General features: G+C 36.8%; 1 protein-coding gene across 7 annotated transcripts in view; it reads right to left on the reverse strand.

Moving 5' to 3' along the window:
* TENM3 (teneurin transmembrane protein 3) overlaps window positions 1-17,627 on the reverse strand; it is a 2,419,468-nt gene that overhangs the window by 407,909 nt on the left and 1,993,932 nt on the right. The gene's annotated exons all lie outside the window — the stretch shown is intronic.

Below are 17,627 nucleotides of genomic sequence, written 5' to 3' on the forward strand. Positions count from 1 at the left end.
AGGACTATCATGACTCGGTTTAAGAGCTGCTTTATGTAAGTGTGACCGGCATAAAGAAAGGCTAAATGAAAAATGGCTTAACAAAATAAACACTTGACAAATGTAATTAATAATCTAGAGAGCTGGATAATTTGAGAGTGGGGAGAGGAACATTTTCAAATAATTTTAGAATGGCCACAGCACCACCAAAGTGGATCTGTATTTTTCCTTCATTCAAAAATTTCTCTACCCTAGACCTGCCTCAGGGCTTCAAATTCTGTTGTTGTCAGTTCTCCTCTTTAGTTAAGGATTCTTGCTTGTAGGATCCCTCGTTCTAATGCCAACAATCCTAAACTAGAATAAATTAGTCTATTAGATTATTCCTCACAATCTAGCAATGTCTAGCAAGATGGGGTATACTTATGGAAAAGATACTCAATTTTGACAAACAGAGGGAAGATGGACAGAAGAAAGGTCCCTGACTGGGAGAAGGGACTGTTGGCTGAGTTATCATGGAGGTGGGGGGTTGGGCAGGGTGGGCTTTTAGGGGGTAGGTGTGAGGGCTTTAAGGCAATGTAGAGAAGTGGGAAGAAAAAGGCAGAAAAAAGGCAGCAAAGATGCTTCTGGAACCAGGCTAAAAACTTGACCTTCTTGCCTAAAGGCAACTTTGGCTTCAAGTAACATGAAAGAGATAAAGCTACACAGATTCTTATTTTCCATAGTTTCTTCACATTGTGTTCCTTGCAATGATTCCAACACCATTACTTTAATTTCTTTCTTTGCCCTTTAAAATCCTCATATTAATTCTGTTTGGCTGAGACTGGTGAAATAAGTATTTACCTCCTGTGCACTGAATTTTGGTAACCTTTCTCAGCAGGGTCATCAACAGCATTTCCCATTACAATTTGAAACAGTACCAAAACAATAAATTGTAGCAAGAATAAAGTATACCTGAGGATGAAATTCATTGTGATTAAAAGGCAGGGTTAGCTTGGGTTAGATTAGGCATTTTTGTTTTATGACACCCATAAATTTGAAAAATCTATAAAAGAAAACTGAATGAACGCAACCTAGGCAGGTTGTAGCATTTAAAAAGTTCACATTTTAAAAAACGAGTGAGGGTATGTGACAGAGTGAAAAGGACTGCATTAGAACAGATACTTCGAGTGAGGTTAGCACACAGCACATCTACCTCTTTAAAAAAGAAGGGGATTGGAAAAACAGGTTAGCTATTTGGTCTTTTTTTCACATGGCGTCTAGAACCTAGTTAGAGAAGGGAGGAATTTCTCAAAGCTGCAATGCACAGTCATGCTCACCAAGAAGCAAGATATCGACTATCTCTGTGTGAGTTGAAAAGAAAAAGACTCAACATGAGGAACCAGTCTCTGAGTGACAAAGGGTGACTACGTCACCCAGGGGGAGGGTGGTCCAGTATTCTCTCCCTTCCCATGTCCAGATTTCTCAGTCTAGATTTTTCTTTCTCCCTCACTTGTTTGTTCTTTTTGAAAAAACAGTTTTATTGATATATAATTCACAAAGCATACAACGCACCCATTTAAAGTGTACAATTCAATGGTTTTTAGTATATACCTTGTGGTGTGCAACTATCACCACAATCAATTTTAGAACCTTTTTATCACCCCCGAAAGAAACTTTGCACCAATTATCAGTCACTTCCCATTTCTCCTCTTATTCTGCCTCCCGCCATAGCCCTAGGCAACCACTAATCTACTTCCTGTCTCTATAGATTTGCCTATTCTGGACTTTTCAAAGAAAAGAGATCCTAGAATACACGTCCTTTTGTGTCTGGCTTCTTTCATCAGCATAGGGATTTCAAGGTTCATCCATACTGCAGCACGTATCAGTACTTCCTTCCATTTTATGGCTGAATAACATTCCATTGTATGAACAGACCACATTTTATTTATCCAGTCATCACTTAATGGCCATTTGAGTTGTTCCCACTTTTTGCCTATTATGAAATGCTGCTATGAACATTTGTGTACAAGTTTTTACATAGACACATGTTTTTATTTCTCTTGAGTATATCCTTATGAAAGGCATTGCTGGGTCATATAGGAACTCTATGTTTAACCTCTTGAGGAACTACCAGCCTGTTTTCCACAGTGGCTGCACCATTTTACATTCCCACCAGCAGTGTGTGAGGGGTCTAATTTCTGCATAGCCTCACCAGAATTTGTTATTATCCGTTGATTCTCTTTTATATCACACTGCAAGTTTGCGATGAGGAGTTGGAATATAGGTCATTGGTATTGAAATCTGGGGAATAAATCAAAAATCATTGTTCTCTTAAAAAGTAGTTGATTCTGTGAGCCTGCTATGTGAATTCATTCTTGCTTTATTCTATCAGTTTTTTCTTTGCCTTCTGTTACGCTGCTTTAGTACTTACTTGAAAGCAGTTTTCTATTAAGATTAAAAGTACTCTTTAGCTCAAAAAGTCTGCTTTTGAGACTACATCCTATGGAAATAAAATTGCTTGATCTTAAACGTACATGTACAAACAATTTTACTATGGCATTCTTGCAAAAATTAGAATAAATGGGTTGTTTACCAGCAAGGGAATGGCTGAATAAATTATATATCCCATGGGTGGAACATTATGTGGCTAGTATAAATAATGAATTTGGACCTATATCTTCAGATCTGGAGAGAAGCCCATTATATATATTTTAAGCAAAAAAATACAAGTTGCTGAGTAGCGTGTATAGTATGGTCCCATTGGAAACTAAGAAAGAGGGCCAATGGATTATATAAGTGCTTATGGCTTTTGAGCATGAATAAAAGCGAGGAAGGCTCCATAACTTGTATAATGGATCATTTAGAAGGAGTTGTAGAGAAGCAAATTAGTAAGTTTCTATTTTCTAGTTTTGAATTTTTATTTTGCGTAATAATTTCATTAATTAAAACTAAAGAAAAATTAAAGTCTATCTTCTTTTTAAAAGAACAAATATATTTTCTTGATTTGCTGTTTTATAGAGTCTATTCAATAATTACAGGTACTTAATTTATTACCTTCTCTTGAGAAGCTGGGCTGTAAATGTTCCTCGTTTATTGTAAAGAAATGAAGTTACGTGAGAAATACAGGAGCACAGTTTTTCTATCATTTCAATTCTTCCTTTTCCCTTCATCATATACGGATTTATTTTAAAAAAAGTAACCACTCATTTCTTCTATAGTAATAACCCCCCAAATTGAGTAAGTATGGGAAATGGGTAGAAGAATCAATATAAATTTAATACACAGAAATAAAATAATCTATAACTGTCTTCAAGTATTTTCCTTGGTTGTTCTGAGCTTGGATGCAATGATCTATTCTCAGACGTGGAGTGACATTTTCCAAGGGTAGAACATTACCCAAAACTACAAATTGGGCAAATATTTCTTATTTGATGCTTATGGAATTAGTGTCACCCCCATTTTAGCTGGAGTTCCCCCTTTTGCTGTATTTGCAAAATAATAAGATAAGAAGATCACACAGTAATAGAAATGTATGTAACTTTTTTCCCTTTGAGTTCTAATGCATATGTCATGGGACACTCCAAACACTTTAACCTTTTTAAGATTGTCACTGTTTGAACAGAATACCCACTCTCGAACATGCAACAGAAATTTCAATGAGAGTGTAAATCTTCACTTATAAGGCCCTACATTTTAAAAACTAGCTTAAAATCCCACTAAATACTTTAACTCCCCATACCCCATTTTACTGTGTATGTAAAATGCAAGTATCTTCAAGTGCATGGTCAGTTTATCTGTTAATATGATATTAACATCCATAACTGATAAGAATTCATCCAATACTAATATTCTCAAATTCTGAGAGGACAGAGAAAATGACCACGGTACACTATACTTAAAAGTCAATTTATTACTCAAAACACAAGTCTAATGGAAGCCACTGCAGGTTGCCCCCCAGCGTTCATCCTGAACTGAGCTGTGAAGGGTACTTCTGTTAATGCACATGTAAAACTGAGGCTCTAGGGTGAATTTGATGAGAAGGGAAAACCTCAAGATATTTGTAAGCAGAGAGAGCAGGATTAGAATGAATGGCCCCAGAGAATACGTGTTTTCTTCCAGCTAAGCTTTGTGAAGCCTCCAGCGGAGGAGAGACATATGGATATTGATGAGAAGGATTGGTGGCTCAAAGGAGAAAAATTAGGTTATGAGTCGGCTGACTTGTCCAGAAAGAGCATCTTCTTAAGCACGTATCATGAAGGATTTATACCTCCAACTGCAAAACAGTGCAAGTCTGATGTTAGCGACCGTTTGTAATTAGAGAAATAACTTTAAAATTAGTTTTTATCAAAAGCATTCTGAAAATGAATCTGCTTCTTGCTTTTACTTAGTAATTATTTCTTTAGAACAATCCAAGACCCAGTGATAATATGCCTACAACATATCTGCTGGGATCTGATAGTCAAACTGCAGTAGGTATTGGTATAAATATGCATACGGTTTGGCATGGAGCAGCGGGGGTTCAGTAATTGTGACTGAAGCGGCACCACAGTGATTCATAATGTGGATCCAAAATTGGCAACGTGGCAAGGAACTGGATACAAGTTTAGCAGTAAGCCGGAGGCTCAAGACATTAGACCAATAAAGGGCGAGTGGGGGCGGGGGGAGGATTACCCCCACTGTGTCCGGAGGAGGGCTATAAGCTACATCTATCTGCTCACACCTTCTGGAAGGTAATCTACAAAGCAGGTTGACCGCCAGGGCTGAAAGAAGCCCTTGCCTACTTAACAGTCCAAATTAGTTAACAATCAGTTAAGCAGGGGAGCTGAAAGAGGGAGCTAAGAGGAAAACATTAACATGAAACAATGATAAACCGGGGCTATTTAACTTGTGTCTTTAAGTACAGAAATTTAAGGTTGAGTAAACATGGCCATCTAAATCCCTTAATCCCGCCGCTGACATTTATAGTGACTGAGGAGAATTAATCATTTTGATCTCCAAATGAATCATTTTAAGTAGTTAATATTTAAAAGTAATAAACTTCAGAGTTGTAGTAATTAGCCTGGTGGATCTGATTCAGGCTCCAGGTTTTTGTCTTTCTTTACAAAACCCTATTCTCACAAAGAAAAAGTTTTCCCAGCACCAGTAAGTATTTCAGAAAACGTGAAAAAGGGTTTCAGATTCCTTTCGTGTTTGTCTGATGACAGAGGTGAGGAGGAACACTGGGGAAATGAAGAGTTTGGGGTATAACTGGAAATTCACAGCAGCATTAAGCGCTGAACGCTAAGACCGTCTGGTAATATTTCTTTTGAAAGAAGGATCAGTTCCCATTATTCACTATAATGGCATCCAAGACTAAACTAAATCTCAGTCTTTAAAATTAGAAGCATTTTGCTCTTGGCTCTCAAATCTTCCTCTTTCACAATTTCCAACATGGCTGCACGTTTAATATATTTTCAGAATGCAGAAAATACAAATAAATAAAATAAAAAGAAGAAGAAGAAAAAAAGTCATGCGTTCCATTTCCTTCCAAAGCAGGAGAAAATGGTACAGAAAGACACATAATGAGTATCTTAAAGGAATTAAATTAAAACTAATTTTACATCTGCCCAATGCTATGTGACATTCCAAGAGGAGATGTATAACCTTGATGTTCTATGTTTAAGAAATATGAATTTGATTCTTTTGACCTATCTGGAACAAACAATATGTAGAAATATTTAAAAATTATTTATCACTTTAGTAATATTCTAGTAATAAAACTGCCCCAAAGAGTAATCTATATCTAAGAGCTAAAAATGGGCCTATTTTAATTTGGAAATTGATGAAAATATTTTAAAGTCATGGTCCCATCTATATGTCACCAATGCTTCATTCTCTCCCTCAGCACAATCCTAGATAGGTTGTAGATGTTCTTATTTTAACGGACAAATGTCTTTATCCAGCAAAACATTGTAGTGCGATGGCAGTGGAGGTTTTTAAGAGGATTGTGGTTACGGTTCAGTAGAGACAATGTAACTCTGCCCCAGCACCAAATGAAATCTCGCTCGGGCCAAAGCTGGATGAAAGTGAGAACACAGACCCAAAACTTGCCATATTTAAGTACACTTGTTTGAATACACCTAATTTTTGTTTTTTAAAATTATTACTGCTTAGGTAAATTTTATATTCAGTGAAATACACAAATCTTAAGTGGACACTTGAGTGAGTTTTAATAAATGTATCCACTATGAACCCAAACCAAAATATGGCACATCTCCATCACACCTACAAAATTCTCACCTCTCCTGCTGTCAATCTGCACCCCCCCAGGCAGCCACTGTTCTGATTTCTTTGAATATAGATTAGTTTTGTCTGTTCTCAAACTTTATATAAATGGAGTCAGATAGTACGTACTCTGGATTCTTTTGCTTAATGGAATGTTTTTGAAATTCTTCCACATTGTTGCATGAATCTATTGCATGAATATACTGCAATTTGTAACATCCATTCACTTCATGATTCCAGTTCAGCCTATTATGAATAAACTGCTATGAAGATAAGTTTTCATTTGTTTTGGGCAAATACTTAGGATATGAACTGCTGGGCCAAGGCGAGATGGTATTTTTAACTTGAAAGAAGAAATTGTCAAAGAGTTTCTAAAGAAATTGTGCCATTTTACATTTTGCACTCCCATAGACAATGTATGAGAGTTGTTCCACATTTGCACCAGTATTTGGTGCTGTGGTTCTTTTCAATTTTAGCCATTCTAGTGGGTGAGTGGTTTTAATTTTCAGTTCTGATGTTGAGCACTTTTTTGTGTGCTTATTAGACATCTGCATATCTTTTCCATGTAGTTTCTATTAAGATTTTTGTCCTTTTAAAAATTGCATTGTTTATCTTTTTGTTCTTGATTTATAGGAACTCTTTATATATTCTGCATACAAGTTATTTGTCATATATATGTATATATATATATAAAATTTTCTCTCAGATTGTGGCTTGCCTTTTCATTTTCTTAAAAGAATTTTCTGATAAGTATAAGTTTTCATTTTGATGAAGTCTAATTGATCCATTTTTCTTTTATACTTAGTCTTTTTTAAGATTTCTCTAAGCTAGCTATGCCTACCCCAAGGTTGCAAGCATATTCAAGAACATGTTTAGCTTTTTCCTGTGGTTTTCTAGAAAGGTTTGGTGTTTTTGTGGAAGTTAGAAAGGTGAAGGAATAGCAAAAGATTGGATTTAACTCTGGATATTTCTGGCTCTAGAACTCACTAGCTGTTCACTGAGGGAACATTTCAATAAGTCTTAGCTTCAGTTTTCCTCATCTATAAAACAGACTTAGGAGATCTCAAAGATCTCCCAACCATACAAGTCTACACAGAGGCAGAAGGAAGGCAGTACGATGGAATGTGAAACAAAACTGAGAACGATAGCATCAAGAATCCAAGGAGGAGGAGACAGAAGAGAGAAGAGAAAAGGGTAAAAGTATAAGTCCTAAGGGTTAAAATTTCCTTTAGTGCCAAGGACTTTTGGTTTATATTTCATCCCTAAAGCAAATCAGAAACTCTGTGCCTTGCTCCTGCATTACATACCATGTCTGGAGTTGATCCTGAATTGAAAACCAACGATCAGGACAGCATGGACATTAACAAGCTGTATCTGTCTGTCTGGAAAGATGCTTTTCCTCCCCACTCAGCAAAGCATAGAACCAACCTGCTGTAGTTCCAACTCCGGGGTTAATTTTGCCCTTGACCTTTGGTGATTAAAAATTGGCAGACTTTCTGTCATAGCCCTACTCTCCAAATACAACCTCTGTTAATGTTTTGCCTCTTCCTCCTCCCTCCCTCCCTCCTTTCCTTCTTTTCTCCCTCTCTTTCTTTCTTTCATAATTCTATGAATAGATTTTTGTTGTGTTTATTTCACATACTTCTTATGAGTTTTTGAGTAAAGCAATTCATAAATTGCTCTTTTTTTCTTCTTTTTTTTTGCTGCTTCCTAAGCCAAAACTCCACAATTGTACAGAAAGTCCTCACTTTAGGAATGTACTATGTTTAGAAGTTGACGTGCATCAGTATATGTTTTCCCATGAAAACAACACATAGGAAGTCAGGATGGAACATGCAAGTGTATGAAGTCATCTGTAGCTGAAGAAATGGATTAACAGCACTCTACAGCATGACTTCCATGTATGTCTCTTGGAGAAGAAGTGTTCAGAATTCCAACCAGGGAAACCTCTCACTACGGTAGCCTCTCCCATTAATTTTCTGCTGACCAAGCTAGGAGCAACTTCCTAAGCAAACCACTGGTGGTCACCTGGCACGTGAACGCTCAGTGAGGGAAGCCAGGATAGGACCTGTGCAGTGGGGCTACAGGAACTGGAATTAGCTACTGCCTTCCTCAGACCAATAATAAAACTGATTACCTTTTCATATGTTTACCAACCATTTGAATTTGCTCTTCCGTGAATTGTCTATTCATGTCATTTTTCCCATTGGGTTGTTTGTCTTTCTCTTTTTAATTTGTAGAAGTCACCCTTAGTATATTATGCATAGAAACCTTAGATCTTTCACATGGATTGTAAATATGTTTCTTGTTGTAATAATTTTGTTTATGGTATTTTTATTTACATATAAAAGGTTTTAAATTAAAAAAATAATCATTTAAGCCTTTTCTTCTGGGTTTTCTGGTTCTCTTAGAATGGTTTCCCTCTTCTTAGGGTGTACAAACAGTCCCCCGGGCAGGCTGTGTGGATTCACAACCACTTTTTCCTTGCCTGCCTCTGTTATAAAAGCTGGAAAGCAAAAATAGTAAATGTTCCCTCTTCTCCTGCAGCTAAGCATAGCCAAGGATAACAGTTCTGAAAAAAGAGATGTAGCAAGAAGTCTCTGAGGAGTGAAAGGAAATAGTCCAATGTAGAGAAAGCCTTCTCACTTTGCTTTTATTCTTATTTCAACCAGGAATATGAAAATGCAGCAAACTTCTGGGGATCCAGGGGACAAAGGCCACATGCTAAGAATGGCAGAGCAAAGAAAGATAGAAGGAACCTGGGTCCTTGATGGCATCTTTGAAGCCTGGCTGGCCTACCTCTGGACTTCTTGTAAGAAAATAACGTTGTTAGGTGTTTAAGCCATTGCTTTGGGAGCTTTCTGCTACTCAGGGATCAAGTCATCCCTGGTCTTTGCAGGCTCTCGAATTAACGTCTAGAATTTGTATTGCTTTATTTTTTACATTTGTCTTTAATCCATCTTAATTTATTTTTGAATATGTTGAGAGATATGGGTCCAATTTTATATTCTTCCAGATGGATGACCAGTGGTGCCAGCCCATTTATCAAATCCCACTGAATAGAAAAATCATTTTTGTTTTATGTTAAATTTCCCTACACATTAGTAGGATTTATTTCTGAAATTTTAGTCTATTCCACTGATTGACTGGCCTTTATTTATGCCAGTATTATGTAGATGTTAATACAGGGGCTTCATTGTATTTTTAAAAATATATATCAAGGGCATTTTATCTTCACTATTTGCCTTTTAAATATATTTTTGGCTATTTTCAGACATTTATTCTTCCACATGAGTTTTAAGATCATTTTCTCTAATTAAAAATAAGCCTTGACTTCTAACAAATAAGTACTTATTTTGGGAGAAATATTCTTATGATATCAGCCTTCCGATCTAAAAACATTGACTGTCTTTATATTTATTCAGATCCTGTTTTACACCTTTCAGTAATATTTTATAGATCCCTTTATATCAGGTCCCAGACCACTCTTGTAACATGTATTTCAAAGAATTTTATAGTGTTTGTTGTCATTAGGATAGGAATTTTTTATGACTTCCAAACTTGGCCAATTATTGCTTAATAATTACTTAAAAATACTATATAACATGAGTTAGACAGTTTTCTAAGCAGTTTACATATATTAACTCATTTTCTTCTCAAACAAACTACAGATTGAAAACTAAAGCACAATCTACGTAGAAGAAAATTGAAGGCCAGAGAAATGAAGTAATTTGTCCAGGCAAGTTTATTTGGCCCAAATTAGGTCACTTGCCACTCAGCTAATGAATGGCAGATCTGGGACTCAAACACAGAGCATCTCTTAACTATTATGCTAGCCTACCTGTGATGTCTATATATATACCTTATATTCATCCAAGGACCAATTTTCAACTATTCAACTACTTCTTTTCAAACTATTTTTTTAAATTTCTAGAGACACATGGATTTTGTACATATACAATCAATCATGTATTTAACAAAAGTGCTAATTTTAACTTTTCCCAAAATATATGTCAATTGTTTAATTTTCTTCTCTCACTGCAATTGCTAAAATGTCAAAACAATTTGAATAGTCATTGCGACAGTAGGTAAGCCTTTCTTATGTTCCTAATTTTAAGTGAATGGGTCTTAGGATCTCACCAGTTAGAAGGCTGTTTAATTTTTTTGATTGATGATCCTACATATGACTAACATATTTAAGTGTTTTTTATTCTTGTTTTACTTAGTGAGTTCTATTTTATTCTTTTATGTATTTACTTATTTTTTGAGGAAGATTAGCCCTGAGCTAACTACTGCCAATCCTCCTCTTTTTGCTGAGGAAGACTGGCCCTGAGCTAACATCCATGCCCATCTTCCTCTACTTTATACGTGGGACGCCTACAACAGCATGGCTTTTGCCAAGCGGTGCCATGTCCGCACCCGGGATCTGAACTGGCGAACCCTGGGCCGCCGAGAAGTGGAACGTGTGAACTTAACCGCTGCACCACTGGGTCGGCCATTGTGAGTTCTATTTTAATAAGGAATGGTTTCCAAATTTTATCCCAAACCTTTTCATCATCTATTGATAAGATCACGATTTTCTACTTTGATTTATTAATCTAATTATGCTAATAGATTTCCTAACAGTGAAAAATCTTTGCATTATCACCAAAGATTAGTAACCACTTGGTTATTAATTTGGTCTAGCCTATCCTTCTTATATATTGCTAGATTCTTATACGCAAATAGTTATTTAGAATTTTTACAGATATACTGAGAAGAAATTTTGGTCTAGATGGCTTCTTTTTTGTACAATTTTAATTGTGTTTTTTATTAAGGTTATGCCAACTCTATAATATGAATTTTAGTGCTTTCCATCTTTTTCTTCTTTTGAAGTTGAATAGCTTTTGGAACACTGGACTTAGTTGCACTTTGAAGGTTACATAAAATTCACCTAGGACCTGATGATCTGGTACTTTTAAATGGTGCCTCTTTTAATCACCTGTCTCATCTCTTATGAGATAATTGGTTTTGATGAGTTTTCTCCATGTTTTGAAATAATTTGGGGTTAATCATATTTTGCTAAGAAAAAAAATTCCCTTAGATTTAAAAGATTTGTTGCTTAGAATAGTTCTTTTCAGTTTTACCATGTCTTCTGTATCTCTCCTTATTTTCTCCTCATTAATCAGGATCCTCTAGGGCTTTCTGGTTTCTTAGTGTTTTTGAAGAATCAGCTTTTTGTTTGTTTTTAATTTCAGTTTTCTCTTGATTATCCACCTCTTTCTATCTCCCTTCAGTTTCTTTTTCTCTGATATTTTACTCATTTATTAAGATGTGTAAATTCCTTTTTGTGGGTCTTTAATATATTGCTTAAAAATATATCTTTCCTATGATTATGGTTTTCACTGTCTCCCATAAATTTTGAAAACAGAGCTTTCTTTTCATTGCTTTCTACTGCTTCTCATCATAATCTAGGGATGTCATGCCCATGGGGGAAAAGGACTTTTGGGTATTTACATTTTTGTTATTTATTTCTATTTTTACTAATTTATATGACCAAATGCTTTGTCTTGTAAAGTCTCCATTTGATTTTTTTAATGTTTCTTTTTGTGGCCAAATGCTTAATTGGTTTCTACAACTATTCCATGGAAATATGAAAAATTGTACACTTCTATCTGACAATTATAAATTTCTGTATATATATATCTTAGCTGAAATTTTAATTAATATTGTATAATTACTGTCCCATTTTTGTCTTTTAGATCTGTTTCTGAAGGAGGCAAACCAAAATATCCCGCGATAAATGTATTTTTAAAACTTTTCTAATAGCTTTTGCTTTATAAATTTAGCTATTATATTGTTTAATGTATGCAATTTATGAGTATTTATTCTCCTATACAGTGTGTTTTATCATTTATCAATGGTCTTCTTTATCCTGTTTAGTGTTTTAATCGTAAATTCCACCTTTCCTAATATTAATGCTGCCATTCCCGCTTTCTCTTGGTTTGTATTTACCTGGTATTTCTTTATCTGCCTCTTTATTTTCAAACATTTTTTGCCATTTTAAGTCTGTTTCTTATAAATACCAATAACTTTATAAACCAACTGAATAGTTTCTATTTGTGTCAAAACTCAGTGCTTTTACATTTCCTGTAATATGTAATATAGCAGATTTGACTTCCTCCATTTTGTTTTATGATTAGTCATGATTTTACTCCTCTCCTCTTTTTCCTTGGAGCTGTTTTTGCTAAATTGATCAGATACTATTCATTCCCCTTTTCCCCCTGCTAATTAGGTAGGCCTATTGTGCTTTTTCCATTCCCACTAATGATTACCTTCCATTTCCTGACATTCATATTCAAATACATGTTTTTCATTCTTATATGAATGCAAGATAGCAATTATTTCCCCCCACTCAAGCTCTGCTCCGTAACTGCTCCCTGCCTCTCCCTCTTCAGGTGGGATCCTGGAACACTCTAACTTTCCCCATCTCTTTCCTCCAACTACTGGATTTTGCTGAGATAGGTAAGGAGCTTCCGTTCTAGCCATTTTCAAGGCTTCCCTTGTAGTGTTGCTCACCCATTTCTAGTTGCTCTGTCATCATCATGTGGGATTTAACAGCCTATATACTGCCAAGTTGATCACTCATTACTGTTTCTTCTCCTCTTCACAGGTAGTCATTCTGACTCCATTGGTATTACTTCCTGAGTATTTCCTTAGACGGTGCACATTGGTGATACAGCCTCTGAATCTTTGCATGTCCTCAAATATCTTGCATTTGCTCTGAGAGATGAATGATATCTTCTCTGCCTATAGCATCCCTGGGTTGTAGTTTTTTCTCTCAGTAGATGTTATTCCATTGTCTTCCAGTTTTCATTGTTACAGATGAGAAATTCATTAGTCTTATTTTTGTTTCTTTTCTGAGTAACAAGAAAAGTAACTTCTTTTTTCTCTCTAGAATCTGGTAAACTATCTTTACCCATAAAGTTAAAGAATTTCTCTAGGATGTGCTTAGGGGGGTGTGTGTGTGTGTTTTCTTCTTAGTTTTACTTGCAACTTTATTTTCTGTGTTGAGTTATTTCCTCTACTTGGTTTTCAAAACCATTAATGTGGATTTTAACAACAACCACCATCTCTCCTTCACCTAATCGATTACAAAATTTTTAAGTTTGTAAATTATGGCTTTTCCCCGCAGCATTTGGTTGTCATTGTGGGTTTTCTTGTTGTTGCTTTTCTCTTTTGGTCCTTAGATTTCTGTAAGTGCTCTTACTAGAAATATTTGATTTTGGTTCACGTTTTCCTCTCTCATAACCATTGCTCATTTTCATTAGGAGCTTCCTGATCTGTTTCCTGATCTGTTTGTTTTGCATCCTATCCCTGTTCCTGCATGTGGCATGCTGTCAAGCATGGTGTTGCTTTCCTGGGGTACCTTAAGTGGGAAGTCCTGTTAGACTCTAGGGACAAGCCTTTCTACACCCTGGTTTCCTTAGAGGGCATTCTTACAATGTCAGGGTGGAGAAAATGCGCTTGGTTAGGTACCCCCAGCTCCTGAGAGGCCAAGGAAACCAGCTGCTCCTGCAAGGCAACACTCACTCAAGTAAGGTCCATGGGAGAGGGAGGTCAGCATCTCTCTGGCACCACAAAGCCACAGCATTATTTCTGATCTTCACCCCATTCTGAGCTCTCATCTGGACCAAAGGGGAAAAGAGTCTGCATCAACTGTGTCCTTCAGGACCCTAATAGAGTTCCAGATCTCATTTGTACCCTTGGTCACCACTCAGCTCAGACGAGGTAAGGAGTTGGCTGGGAGATGAGTGGGTGAGGCGTCATTCAAGTCACCATCATGCTGGAATCCTGGACACATATTTACAGCAAAACTCAGACTGCTCCTCTAATGTCCTTTTGTTTCACAAAAGAGGGTTATCCTTGGTAAGGAGATGGTCTAGCATCTGGACTATTCGGAGAAAAGACGGACTGGGCCTTATAAGGGAGGTGCAGCATGAGAAATCAGGGTGCGAGGATCTCCTTTCTCACAAACTACACTTGAACTGGCCTCGGACCAGCAACGTCATGAGGTGAGAAGGCAAATTCCAGAGCAGTGATGAGGAAAGAGGAGAGTTTCTGGGACTGGAAGCCCACGGTGAGGGAAGACCCAAGGCGAGTCACACTGAGAGTCCATCAGTGAGTGCCCGTCTTTGTCAATCTGCCTTCTTCCTTCCCTTCTCTTCTTTGCAAATTTACTCTCTATTTTGATTTCAGGTATGTATAAACATAGACATAATGCTATCTGTTTTTCAAATTTTAAAACAGATAAACTTCCTCGCCATTGCCCTTTGATAGATGAAGAATAAATGATGGGTTTTCATTTTAAAATTCTGAAATTCACAACCCCAACACTGATTACTGACTAAGTGGTAAACATTTTGGTTTAAGACTCTCTCAGAGGTCTTCTTTACAGGCTTACGGTTCTGTGAAACAAAAGCGTTCTTATTTCCAGACATCACCTCATTTCAAAATTCACCCTCATGGCTAAATTCTTTGTTGAAGTTGATAAGCATTCTCGTTTGGTCAAGAACACTACCAGTGATGGACATAGCACAGAGAAAAAAGATCTTTTATTTTATCACTTTTCTAAAACTGTGGGATGATCTTATGCAGCTGTTTCATAAGAAATGTGTCTCAGACCTGATGGGATAAATTCTCTTCAAAGATGAATCAAAGAAAATAGTATCCGAGAATGCAAAACAAGCCATTGTGACCCTAACCCTGTTCCACCTACAGAGAGCTCCACAGCTGTTAAAAGAGTAATGATTTCCATCACCAATAAACCACATGCAGAGATTGAAAAGGAGCGAGAGAAAGAGATCTATGTGAGATCCAGGCAAATTACACATGACTGTGAAAACGAAATCATCCTCAGCTTTACAGTGTCTAAATATAACACGTAATTAACAATAGTCATCTGCCAGTTAGCAAAGCCATAAAAATGATTAAAATCAAGTTTGATAATAGGCCATAAAAATTGGTGGATAAAAATAAAAATATTATATTTCTAGATTTGAATTCTCCATGGAATTGCATTAACGGGGTCGCTACCTGTTCCTTCCTCCAGCTGAAGCTGCAGTTTCCTGTGTCATTCAGAGAATAAGTGGATGGAGGGCTGACAAGTTGTTTTAAAACTCCATGGACAAGCTAAATTAGCATGATTCTTTGGAATTGTTTCAAAGATCTTTGGCTACCATTAATATTTTTCATCTTTCATTTTTATTATGTGTATGATGTCAGGAGCTGTGGCAGGCAGCACATTTTGTCAATTAAATAATTAATCCCACAGCATAACAGTCAGTGAGGAAAAATTGACATTTGTCAGGTTCAAAGAAAATGAAAGCCTAGGAGGATTTTTCATTAGGCTTGCTCGAGAAGAACATAATCTGATAGCAGACTTTTTGTGTTCACTTCTCTCCACCATCTACTGCTCCCGCTAAAACATTCCCCACATCGAACCATAGGGATGAAAAAGTACTTGCAATACTTCCTGCTCCCTCATCCTCTTCCACCCAATCACAAAATCATGTCAATTTTATTTCCTAAATATGTCTCCAGTCTCTTCATTTCTCTCTATCCACATCATCAAAATTGGCTGAAATTCACTCCAATAAACCAAAGGGCAATGATTACCCTGAACTGCCTGTTTTCTGCTTTGGCAATTGCACAGAGGTTAGAATCTCGCAAGCTATGGGCAGACTGGCCTGGGTTCAGGTCCCAGCTTAGCTCTTGCCAGCTATGGGAACTCTGGCCTCTCCAAACTTGACTGTCTCAACGTGTGAAAGGAGGATGCCATTGGGACCTCCCTCATGAGGTGACTGTGAGGGTTAAGTGATAGTGTCCATAACCTGCTTATTAGCACATTGACCGGAGCACGGTAGGGAATCAGTGCACGTTAGCCAAAAGTACTAGTCCATCCCATTTATGTTTTTAGTACATTCTGATTTATGACACATCAAGTGAATTGCAACACCATCATGCAGCACACTTTCGCTTTTCCTTCCACTTCTGCTCTTAAACCTCTCTCACTCCCCAATTCAGGTGCTCCCAAAAAGAGCCCTCCATGTGCCACCTTGTTCGCTCTCTCTTTCCTATACCTCCTTTGTTCTCCCATCCTTGGCTTGCAAGGAGCTGAGTAATAGTACTGTTTGGTCCCCTAAGAACATTGGTTCCAGGGCTTCCACAGATGGTATCGCCATGTCATCAACAACAGTCTGCACTGGATTAACGCTGCCTAGGAGGTGAAAATTTCAGCTCGCTATTTTTAACCTGTTTAAGCATCCTCCGCTCTGCCAAGATGAAATGCTTGCTTGGGGTGGAGATGAGCCTGCTCAGCGCATCGTGCCACATGTGCTGCTTTTTTCTCCTAATAGTATTCCACAATGTATTTGTTTTCCAATAGGGCACTAAACAGCTATTTTTGTTACAAAAAGCGAGACTTCACACTGGGTTTGGAATCCATGCATTTCTGCAGTACCTACTATTTTTTAAATTGGTGAAAGATGTACCCTGGTAATCTATGTCAGCTGTGTAGACAATATAAAAGAAAAAATCAGGTTTAGAATTATCATACACTGTACAATCAACTAAAGTCCCTTCACTTACAAAGAGTACATATGTCAAATGTATATTCTATATCTTCCCTTACAAACGGGATTGAAAATGCTAAGCTATTTTGTCTCCTTTCATAAAATTTGATACCTGTAATTAGGAGGGCATGCTTTAGGGGAAAAAAAAATCTCTCTTTAGCAAATCAAATGAGCCTTCTTTGACGTAAACTGGTTTGGGTGAGTGAACGCTATTTCAGTGTAGTTAGGATGACTGTCCACAATGCAGAAAAGAAAAGAACCATGGAAAATTTTCAAACTTTCTAATGATTTCTTGCACCGTCACCTTTTCTTAAATTTGTTTCTGCTCAATATCAGATTGTCAGTCACAGTGTCTGTAAGCGGACTGCACAAGGCCGTATAAGGTAAGGCTGTAAGATGAATATATTCTTTATTTTTGAAGTTTTATTTATTTTTCCTTGTTTTCTGATTAAATTAGCTAAGGGATGCTAAGTTCTATGGGAATTGACAGTGCCACACAAAAGTAAGAGGATTTTTTTTATTGTTTTAAGAGGATTTTATCTTTGTTAGGAGTAATCTTACCCACATCTCAAGACTGTATTAGAAGAAACAAAATATAACCATGTATGCCTAATTTAAAATAAGCTACTGTTTCAAAGTGTGGAAATCAGTAGGTTTAGGATTGTGAAGAAAAGTTGCAGAAGTCATTATTCCACTGGTAGAATATGCAGGCAGAAAACAGAGTGTAAAAATGTTCAACAAATATATGTGAATGACCAAACCGTAATGGATTACATTACAGGAAACTAGGAT

Source organism: Equus caballus, chromosome 27, assembly GCF_041296265.1.
Source record: "Equus caballus isolate H_3958 breed thoroughbred chromosome 27, TB-T2T, whole genome shotgun sequence".
NCBI lineage: Eukaryota > Metazoa > Chordata > Mammalia > Perissodactyla > Equidae > Equus > Equus caballus.